The following is an 11409-nucleotide window of genomic DNA, read 5'->3' on the forward strand; positions in this document are numbered from 1 at the left end:
CGCGCCAAAATTGTCTAGGGCAATGACGTCGTGGTTATTTGTGCTCAAATATCGTCAGCCTTCATTGTATTACTGGTACGTCATTGCACCAAACAATTTCAGCGCGCGGGAATTTCGAATATCGCGTGATGAGAGACGGCTGTTTTACTCGTTGTTATGATCAATATGAGTTTGCTTTAAATAAAACCATCTGATTCGTACTTTATTTTTTTTTTCTAACATATAAGACATAATGCTGTAATTGCTGGAGACTTCGACAATGACAAAAGTACCAAAATTACGATCGTCCGGATAAGCAAATCACTGAATGGGCCTTTAAGGTTACACAAAGAGACGTATAAAAAACGTATAAAAGACGTATAAAGTTGTTCTCTAAAACAGAGTTTTCTCAGTTATCAAATATCGCAGCGAGTGAAATGTTGGTGCATTGGATGTAGCTTAACATTTTTGTGTGTGTTATATACAAATTATTAGAATAAATTTGAAAATCCTTCGTTTAAAGCATTTTTACCCACCATGTTCACAAGATCAAAAACACGTTCCATGAGGTTTTTTTTCAAATGTGCGCTCCGTATAAATCCACACCGAGCGATTGTTTTCTTCTTTTTTCGTTTTGTATTACAAATCGATCAAAGAAATAATGTTGCCATGGGGAAGAACCAAATACAGTACCGATTAAATTTTAAAAGCCCGTTTTGGGGGAAAATTTTGGAGAATTTGCTTGAGAAAAAGCTGGTTTGTGAAATTATCGATATCTTGATTACGAGACGTTAATTTAGACATCTGAATACCTACATTATTTCTCAACATTCTGCCAATTGCTATTCCATTTGATTTTCACTCCAAATTGAAGCTAGTTTTGCAAAAACGAGGTTTTCCTCCATCAGTTCGTTCAAAATTTCAGCGCCGACATGCGTGTTTATTCTAAGAGCCATAATGCGGACGCGATTGTAATCATATGTAATTGCATCCAATTATAGTTATATCATCCGCTTTGAGAACAGTCAATTTCGTAAGATGATCTATGGCCGAGTGGATAGAGCGTTGGACTCGGAATCTAATATGAAATATTTTTGTGGGTTCGAGTCTCCGTGTGGCTGAATTTTCTTTTTTTCTCTTTTCTCATTTTTACTTCCTTTCTTTCCTCTTTTCTTTCTCCTTTCTTTTTTTCATTTCTTTTTTTTTTTTCATTTCTTTCTTTCTTTCTTTTTCTTTCTTTTTCTTTCTCTCTCTTTCTTTCTCTTTTTCACTATTTCTTTATTCTTTCTTGCTCCTTTCTTTTTAGTTTTATTTGATTGATTCGCTGAGTGCAGTGAATCGTGATTGATTGTTTTTCTCTTTGTAGGCCTGCTAAGTCTGTCTTGTTGATTTTCATCCCAAATTCGATTTACAAATAATTGCTTTTTGATATTGTTGTTGTTGCCTACCCTTACATTGTAATCAGGGGAATAGCAGCATTGATTTCATCAAAGATATCAAGGCTATAAATTCAAAATCAACACATTTTCCAGGGCGTAGCTTGACGAAGTGCCCCCAATCAATTTTAAAATTTATAAAATCCTTGTGAAAATTGCCGAAAACGGCTTGTGCCGCCCCCCCCCCCGGCATCCGAGCTCCGGGCACGAGCTAAGCCAAGTTTCATAGCCTTTTCATGTCTTGACCGTGGATCGATATTCTATTGTAAGTAGGCCTACGTCCCGGTACGCTTGTTCATTTTCTGCATGGCTGTTTCTGTTATGAACTTACGCCCCTCTGAAATCAAGCGCATGAAAAACTCTCGGCTAACCTTAAGTGATGTCTAAAATCTTTTAAGTGATAATGATTACGCTATCCATTACCCCGGGAATCCATTACCAGATAAAATATCCATCCATTGAGCAATAAATAATGGGTAAAACAAATAAAAGATAAAGAAAGAGTATAAAAAAGACAGTATTTAGCTGAATTTGTTCTTCCTTTCATGCCGTTGTGAGCAATTACATTATAGGTGTAGAAACACAATTTATGAGAGTTATATGACACATGATCAGATGATGAAGCACGTATTTTAGTAAAATTATATTCTGCAAACTTCATTGGAGTGATGTTAAATCAAATTTAACCAAACTGAAAAGCACAAAAATAGCTCAGCCAGGTTTCTCAGAAATATAGCAACATTTTGTTGTTTTGGACTTCTTATATAGTGACCCTTCCATGATTGATTCATCATGGTTGATTTAATATATACTGCGTCCTTCTCTACATCGGTTGTATTCATTTTTTAATTTTAATTTATAAATTCATTATGTTCGCATATACGTCTAGCCCTCTTCTTTTGTTCCATTATCTATTGTATTTCTTTTGTTCAAAGTCTGGTCAACTGTTGATTATATCAAGTAATGTGGACAGGTCAAGATAATCTGGACAGGTCAAGATAATCTGGGTCAGGTCAAGATAATCTTGGTCAGGTCAATAAATTTTGAACAAGAGACGTACATGTTCATATTTAGAAACACTGGCCACATTATTTGATTTTTTGGACATTTCAACAAACTTAAAATGCATCACATTACATTATGACGTGATCAAACAAGAGAGGGCTCTAATTTTGACTTCTACATATTTTACACGATCAGCATGAATTATTATGCAAGTTTATGCATATTAGATTTAAATGAAGATGGTAAACAATACTTGTGTGTATTGAATGACACCAAGAACACCTCTATTGAATAATGCAAATTAGTTTGTATTATGTCTCTTAAAGCCTGGACGGGGATGTCAATCTACCTTTGTCCCCCCTTTCCCAACTAACGCAGATTCCGACAAAGTAGGTAACAAAACATAGCCATGAGGTCTTACAAATTAAGTTCAACCAAGGATATTTTGCACCTAAAATGCAGTACATTACAGGCCACAAGACTAGATGTAGAAAACTACAACAATCATGGCCTAACCCCAACCAAAATAGGTCGAGGAGGGTACCCAGGAATATGCGTTGATTTTGTTCAGGACATTTGTTGTATAAGTATATTAAAGATAAATATATATTCTATGGTGTTAAATGAGTTACCGTCATATCTAGGTAAAACCTACCCACTTTTTAATTTGACCTTTGAACTATTTACATATTCATTATTAATATTACGAATATATGTATAAAGAATTAATAAGGCTATCGAGTGAATTGAATAGAATCTCCCGTTTAACGCGTTAAATAGATCAATGCTGTATTGATTTGATTAAATCACTTACAATAAGACTCATAGACTCGAACGCAGGACACATGAGGAGAATATTACACTGTCCCAGTGTGTTTTTATTTTGGAAAAACCCTAAACTTACTCAAGATAATCATATCAGCTTTTCTTTTTGTCTTTTGGAAAATGAATAAACCATAACAACAAATTCGTTTATTTTGGCTCACCGTATATGTAAGATAAACGGTTCAAAACAGACCATTACCATAGATAATCGGTGTCTTGTTGAGTATGGTTCGCATGTTAAGTCGCTCGACTCGACCTTCGGGGTCTCGCCTTCCGAGCGACTAACATGCTCACCATACCTCAACAAGACACCGATTATCTATGGTAATGGTCTGTTTCTCACCCTTTATCTACTACATAATTATTTTTATCAGAAAATGTCCACACGTGCGAATCGCCAAATGCTTTTAAACATGTTGACGGATACGATAGATGAAATAATTTCCAAAAGACCAACTCTATAAGCAATTTCTCTCTCTGGATTTAGTTGGTAAATTAATAAATAATTATTTTAGTCCTTTAATTTCATGCATGGGAACTCATGGGCTTACACCATCATGACCATTATGGCCACATCAGATTTGACACTTCAGGTACCGGTATGAGACACTTTGCGCGCTTTCTGTCAAGCCCAATAGTGAAATCTTAGATGAACGTTACAAAATTCAAGGAATATCACACATTCAGTTCAGCAGGCTAGTGATTCTTAGGATAAATATTATATAATAAATTAAATTATGTGGGTGGGTTGTTTGGTACGCTGGTTGACACCATTCATGTATTTTTTTGTATGTAGGACATGAACGTTTTCAACTCTTGTACATAACTATAAATGAATTTCTGTTATGGGGTCATGTTAATATTTTACAGAATATAATGTGAATTGTTCTTATTTTAATTGATTTGCTACGGGCAAAAATATGTAGTAAAAATACAATTTTTGGGTCGCAAATACACACATTTATTAATTACATACACATATGGGTTGGTTGGTATACGGTGACACCATTATAAAACTGTATTACATTATCATTGAATGTTAATGAAATGGTTATGGTATATGATCTCAGGCTAATATTTTGCAGAATATAATGTGAATTGTTCTGTTTTTTAATTGATCTGCTATGGGCAAAAATAAGTACATGTAGTAAAAAATAAAAATTTTGGGTCGCATTTATAAATTATATAAACATCTGGGTTCGTTGCCCGGGGTTCAGTCACGGTGGGTGACACCATTTATAAAATTGTATTGTATAGACATATTATTGAATGTTTACAACTTTAAGTTATGAAAATACAACGTTATGTAAATGTGTACATAATGCATTTCTGTTATGGTATACAGGGTCTATTAATCACGTTAATATTTTTACAGAATACAATGTGAATTGTTTCGTTTTTAAATGACCTGCTATACGGCAAAAATTAGTGGTAAAAATACAAATTTTTGATCATAAAATACACACATCATAAATTACATAAACATCCAATAAGAATAATTGGGAACGATCTACTGTAGATCAATAAGTTGAATATAGTTTGTTTCGTTACCATGGTAATGAGGAACACAACATAAAATGTGTTGACATTGGTGATAACTGACAATATTTTCTTGTTCATTTTACAATATCATAATATTGTCTTGTTCATTTATACAATGCAATTTGATGAATTCATTTGCTAGTATAAAAACATCCGCTCATTTGATTGTCAGTCGAATCACATTGATATTTATGATACAGGTGTAATGAGTGTTACCAATCATTTTAATTGCATGTTTATTGAAAGTCTGCTTCTTCCCAGGCGGCGGATGACATGATCGAGCCGGCAACTTGTGAAACCGCCCGGCCGTATGGCATTTTCCAATATATATAGTCGGTTAGTTTTGTGGGGTACATTATCGAACACCAACGGTTTTAGCTTGTATTTATATTATTTATCAACATAGGCCTATTTGTTTGTGTTGTGATATTTCAAGCGTTTTAAATTTTCAAAATAATCCCATTCAATTACACGGTTGACGATGAAAATTTACTGAATTTAGAGAATGCAATGCGGCCGTACCACCTGCTTCTTCCATATCGTCAGCCTACTACGTCTACGCTAATTGCCCATCATTTTTGGTAATTTTCAGAACAAAGTACAAAATGTGGTCCGGTAATGTGGTTCAAACATGTATCAGTATAGGTAATCACCCTAATTATTTCGAATAATTCCATATTTGTATCATTATAATTTGTTATTGTGCAAAGATTGGTGAATAAATATGTTTAAATGCATGCTTGAACCATATAAGGTACTTTGTTTTTAAAATTACACAAAATGACTTGGGTAATTAGCGTAATAATTGGCTGACGAAATGCAACATTGGCTATGACAACAATTTGTAGTTTGATAACCTCTCATAATATGAAACACCATTTTCACCATTAGTCTTAAAGCCACAATGTACGATTTCCAAAAACTGTTATAATGAAATAACATTAGTAATAGGCCTAATAGGAAAGGTTTCTGTTCAAAATAACAAGGTAAAGTGATTGAAACCTCTTTGCCGTTTAACTGACACCCCTCAATACATTTGTGACTATTTTTGCATTTCTTCAAAAAAATAATAACACACTGGTAACAAAAGTTATGTAAACATCTCAAAAGAAGTAACTAACCCCCTTAAGTAATGGCCATTATTCAAAAAGGGCTTTTGACACCTCATTTGATACGATAGCCCAGAAAACAATAAAACACCGGTCAATGTACTGTAGTGAGGGCCAGATTTGAAAGTTGCACTTACAATACAAAAACACTCAGATATCATTACACAGATTTCCTTCCATTACACTGAATACAAAATCAATACAATTTACTGCAACTGTCAAATCTTGGGTTACATTGATTTAAATGTACACGGTGACGTCAATATTTAGTCAATTGCTATACAAATGAGGTGTCAAAATGTGCAGAAATAAATTCTGCTTCCAACGCATTTTACAGATTTGTAATACAATCACCCGTTTTTGAATAATGGTCAATATTTAAGGGGGGTTAGTTACTTTTTTTGAGATGTTATATTATAGGGGCAAGGAATCCAGTTGCAGTTACTACTGGAATCTGGAGGTACTGGACATGGGAAAGTCCAAATGGAGTAACCAGGAACCAGATAGACTTTATATTATGCAGCCAAAAAGGAATTATGAATAACTGTGAAGTTATCACCAAGGTAGACAAATTTGCTAGTGACCATAGAATGGTCAGGGCAACAATATGCATCAACACTAAGCTTGCAAGGCTTAGATTCCTCAATAATAAAAAGAAGAAAGTTGAAAGAGAGGAAAGAGGAATTCCAACTGAAGTTGAAGAACCGCTTTGCGGGTCTGGAGATACAGGACATAGATATGGATATGGATGCGACCACCTAACTACATCATTGTTAGAGGAAGCAGTAAGTATAGCACCATCAAAGAAAGAGGATGGAATCAAATCTGAGGAGGATAAAGCAATTGAAGACCTTGATACAAGAAGGAAAGCTCTGAGAAAATTAACAACCAAATCAAGAGCTGAGAAGATTGAATATGCTGAAATTGTAAAAATTAACAGTAAGGAAGAAGAGAAGACATCGAACAAGAAGCAAGCATACTCAAGATTTCAAAGTGGAAAAGGCCCAAAAACTGTCATAAAACAAGACCGCAAAAAGTCAAGAATTAATAAATTAAAGCACAAAGATGGAACTGTTACATCAGACAGGTCAGAAATTCTGCAAATATGCATGTGCAAAGTTCTACCAAGACCTGTATACTTCAACAAAAACTCAAGAGAAAGGCAAACCATAAGACACTAATATAAGCGTTGATGAAGCAACAGAGGTACCTCCAATTCTACAGAATTAGGTAGAAGAGGCCTTTAGACAAATGAAGGACAACAAGGTACCAGGCATTGATGAAGTTACAAGTGACATAATCAAAGCCGGGGGAGAGGAGGCAATACTACAGCTCACAAAACTTTACAATCAAGTACTGGAAATAAAGAAGATACCAAAGAAATGGAAAGAAGCTAAAATTATTTTACTTCACAAAAAGGAGGACAAGGTAGACATCAAACACTACCGCCCAATCAGCCTTCTTTCTCATGTGCATAAGATATTTACGAAAATCATTCAAAGCAGATTAAAAGCTACGTTAGACCAAAATCAACCCAGAGAGCAAGCAGGTTTTAGGGGAAGATTCTCAACCACAGATCACCTACAGGCAATAAATCAACTGATTGAAAAATCAAATGAATACCAGCTCGATTTATGTCTTCGTTTTATAGACTACCAGAAAGCATTTGACTCCATAGAGCATACGGATATGTTTGATGCACTGAGGAACATCGGAATAAATGAAAATTACATCTGTATCCTAGAAGATATATACACAGATGCCATCGCCAAAATACACATAGAGTATGATGTTTCCAAGGAGGTGAGAATAGAGAGAGGAGTGAGACAGGGAGATACATTATCACCAAAGATTTTCACAGCAGCACTGGAAGAGGTTTTCAAAAAGTCCAACCTAGAGAGAAAAGGAATTAACATTGACGGGAAGATGTTAACAGATCTTAGATTTGCAGATGACGTTGCCCTAACAACAACATCGGTGAAGGATATGGAAGATCAACTGAACAGCTTGTGCATAGAAAGTATACATGTGGGACTGCAAATGCACAAAGGAAAAACACAGTTTATGACAAACTTTGAGACAAAAGAAACAATCGCAATAGCATATCACCAGATCAAGAAAGTTGACAACTATAAGTACCTAGGACAGACCTTGAGAATGGATACCAACACAGCTGAAGAGATCCTAATCCGTGTAAAGGCAGGTTGGAGATGCTTTGGTATGCATAAAGAACTGTTGACAGATAAAAACATACCACTGTCACCGAGGCGAAGAGTTTATGACCAGTGTGTGCTAACAACTATATCCTATGGTGCAGAGAATTGGTCAACAACAAAAGAAATGGAACAGAAATTGGTAACAGCGCAGAGAGCTATGGAAAGGAAAATGCTTCACCCCTCATTGCGTAATAGAGTCAGACATACAGAAATCAGAAAAGTAACCCAAGTCAAAGACATCTTGCAGAAGATTAAAGAAACAAATTGGAGATGGGCAGGTCATTTATCAAGAACTGACGATAACAGGTAGACGAAGAGACTTATACAGAATGGCAGCCAAGGACTAAAAAGAGGAGAAGAGGAAGACAAAAAGGACGCTGGAGAGATGACATCACCACCTTTATGTGTACAACAGCTTGGGCACCATCGGCTAGGAACAGAAGGAGATGGAAAAGGCTGGAGGAGGGCTTCACACAGCAGTGGGTGAAACAGCCTGATGCGTTTGTAAATGCCGTCTAACGAGGACCTACATATGGATACACACCGTAAAACGAGGACACACCTCCAAACGAGGACGTCCTCGTTTTGAAACTGTGCTCAGGATGACGTAAATGATGCAAATATGCATATAAGATAGCATATAAGATAGGTCCCCCATAGCGGGTATAGGACGGGTCTCAGTTTGATAGTAAGTTGCCTGGTGTGTTTGCGTGAGGTCCACGGTGTGTCGATTAAAAACGGGTGTGTAAGTCCTCGGTTAGATCCTTCTAAAGTCGAGGTCCTCGTTTGAACGTATTTACAAACAGGTGTGAGTGCAAGTGATGATGAGTGAGTGGGTCAGTTGGTTGTGTGTGCATTTATGTTCATGATCGATTGTGTGACCAAGTGTGGGAGGTTGTGGATGTATACCGCGCCCAGAAAGTATCCTTACACTTGGAAAAAAATTTCTAATTTTAAAACTAAACCATATTTGGGTGATTTTTTTTAATAGACGCACTATCTAATCCTGCACATTATGACACCCCATGCGCCCATTGAATCAAATGTTACACCCAGAAGTAAAGTTACAAGCATTTGATTGGACAAAGGTCCAGTTTTAAAAATGACAAACTGGCGATGTCCTGGAAAGCTATATTACTATACTCACGTTAACAATAGTTTGTGTAACAAGAATGTTATGTAAAAGTGCTAATAAAAGTGTTAAATGTTACAATTTTAAGGTGTTGCTTTTAATGTAGTAACACTTGTTTTTAGAGTACATTCAGAGTACGGTACATTGTGGTACCATCCGTCAGTGGCAGCGCCAGGAATGTTTTCGGGGGCATGCGGGGGAAAGTGAATTTCATTTTTCATCCCAGCTACATACAGTGGCGGCGCCAGGAATTTATTTTCGGGGGGGGGGGGCAAAGTGAATTTCAGGGGGAATTGGCAAATTTTCCGCACTAAATTTCCGCGATTTTGCGGGTTTTGCCTCAAAAGTGGGGGGGGGGCAAGAAAAATCTGGGGAATGGCCCCTTGTCCCCCGTAGCGCCGCCACTGGCAACATACACTTGAAATTCATATCATTAGATTTATAAAGTTTACTTCGAGAATTGCTAAATATCAAAACATTTTAAAATATCAAATTTTAATAATTTGTCATAAAATTTGTATATCGTAAATTTCCAAAAATCACAATTATTTTGATATCAGAAGGACATTCCTCGTGATTCAGAATGCAATTCGATATGTCTGAATGTGCTCTCATGTCCAAGATAAAATACTGCCCAAGTCATACCAGAGCTCTAAGGTTCAAGAAGGCTGTTTACAAGTAAAGTTTTACAGCTTAAGGTGGTACTACACCCCCTGATAAATTCTGTGACTAATTTTGCATTTTTCTCAAAAAATAACTACACACTGGTAACAAAAGTTATGTATGTTATGGGGGCAAGAAATCAAATTAGGCCTACTTCACTGAAATTTCAGTGATTGAAGCCAAAATGAGGTACATTCTAGCGGTACCTCTTTTCTTATCATAAATAACGTACCGCTTGTCTTGAGTCACTGAAATTTCAGTGTAGTAACTGGATATACATAATTTTTGTTACCAGTGTGTTATTATTTTTTGAGAAAAATGTAAAAATAGTCACAAATTTATCAAGGGGTGTAGTACCACCTTAAAGTTGAATTATTGATGCACAACAAAAAATTGCTTCATTTCACCCTAAACATAAGTGATAAACTTTTTGAATAATTCAAGGCGTTGTGAACAAATTAACACGTTTATACTATATAAGGGAGTTTTGGAGATTTTCATCAAGTGTTATCAGCAATATTAACTTGTTGGAGCGAAAATGCCATTGTAAACGTGGTTCGTGTTGGGATAACGTAACCAATGCCCGCATGGGACGGCAAAATCAACCAAGTTTACCCAAAATCGCCGTAAAAAGTGGAATATTTTGTAATTTTGGGTTATACTGGGGGAGGGTACATTTTAATTAATTTTGGTTATAATGAAGTTGAATTTCGGTCTTAAATTGATCTTTCAAAATGACTACTTGTGCTGAAATTTTGACTTTTACCGCTTGGAGGGAGCACAGAATCTATTTTTTTCTTTATCCATCATCATTTCGGCGCCCCTCCCCCCAGATGTGGCGCCCAGGGCACGTGTCCCCTGCCCCCTCGCTACGCCACTGCTAGACACAACTACGGTATAGTGATTGATACGAAATATAGGACTAAACATTGAGGTAAAATTAAACATGTTATATATAGAAAGGAGGCAATCTCAGTCAGATTTCGTGTTGGTCGCGATATCGTCAATATCAAATTGCAAAGAAAACAAAACTTCAATATAAATTTTTGAAGCAGAGCATATAATTATGCAACCACGAAATAAGCAAAAATAAATAAACATAATATGGTGTGGTATCAAAACTAAGAGAAAACAATCAAATACTATAATGGACATGTCTTTATCATGATCATTGTAATAAAATGAAACCACAAACATCTCCAAATTAACACTTTAAAGGACGACAGTTTTCTTAAAAAATATAACAGCAATAATATCAAAACCAAGTACCATGCATACAAGTAGCTATACCCACTCAACAAAATGGCTTGGAATTATAACAACTGAAATCGTTTTTTCGTAAATTGAATTTGAAAACGAAGTCAATAAGATATATAACAACAATGTACTTACCATGACTCGATATGCATAACTTGCCGAAACAGTTTCATTCTACAGAGGATTCATTCTGTCAGTAAAGAACCGCAACAGCAGACCCTTAGATCATGCTCAATAGTTGGGTT

The 11409-nt window shown here is 35.8% G+C and overlaps 1 protein-coding gene across 1 annotated transcript in view; it reads right to left on the bottom strand.

Moving 5' to 3' along the window:
• Positions 1-11409, bottom strand: part of LOC140138434 (5-hydroxytryptamine receptor 4-like) — a 44895-nt gene extending 33486 nt beyond the window's left edge. Inside the window, exon 1 of the mRNA XM_072160329.1 lies at positions 11300-11409. The gene's annotated coding sequence lies outside the window, so the exon portion shown is untranslated. The remainder of the gene's footprint in view (positions 1-11299) is intronic.

Source organism: Amphiura filiformis, chromosome 17 (genome assembly GCF_039555335.1).
Source record: "Amphiura filiformis chromosome 17, Afil_fr2py, whole genome shotgun sequence".
Lineage (NCBI taxonomy): Eukaryota > Metazoa > Echinodermata > Ophiuroidea > Amphilepidida > Amphiuridae > Amphiura > Amphiura filiformis.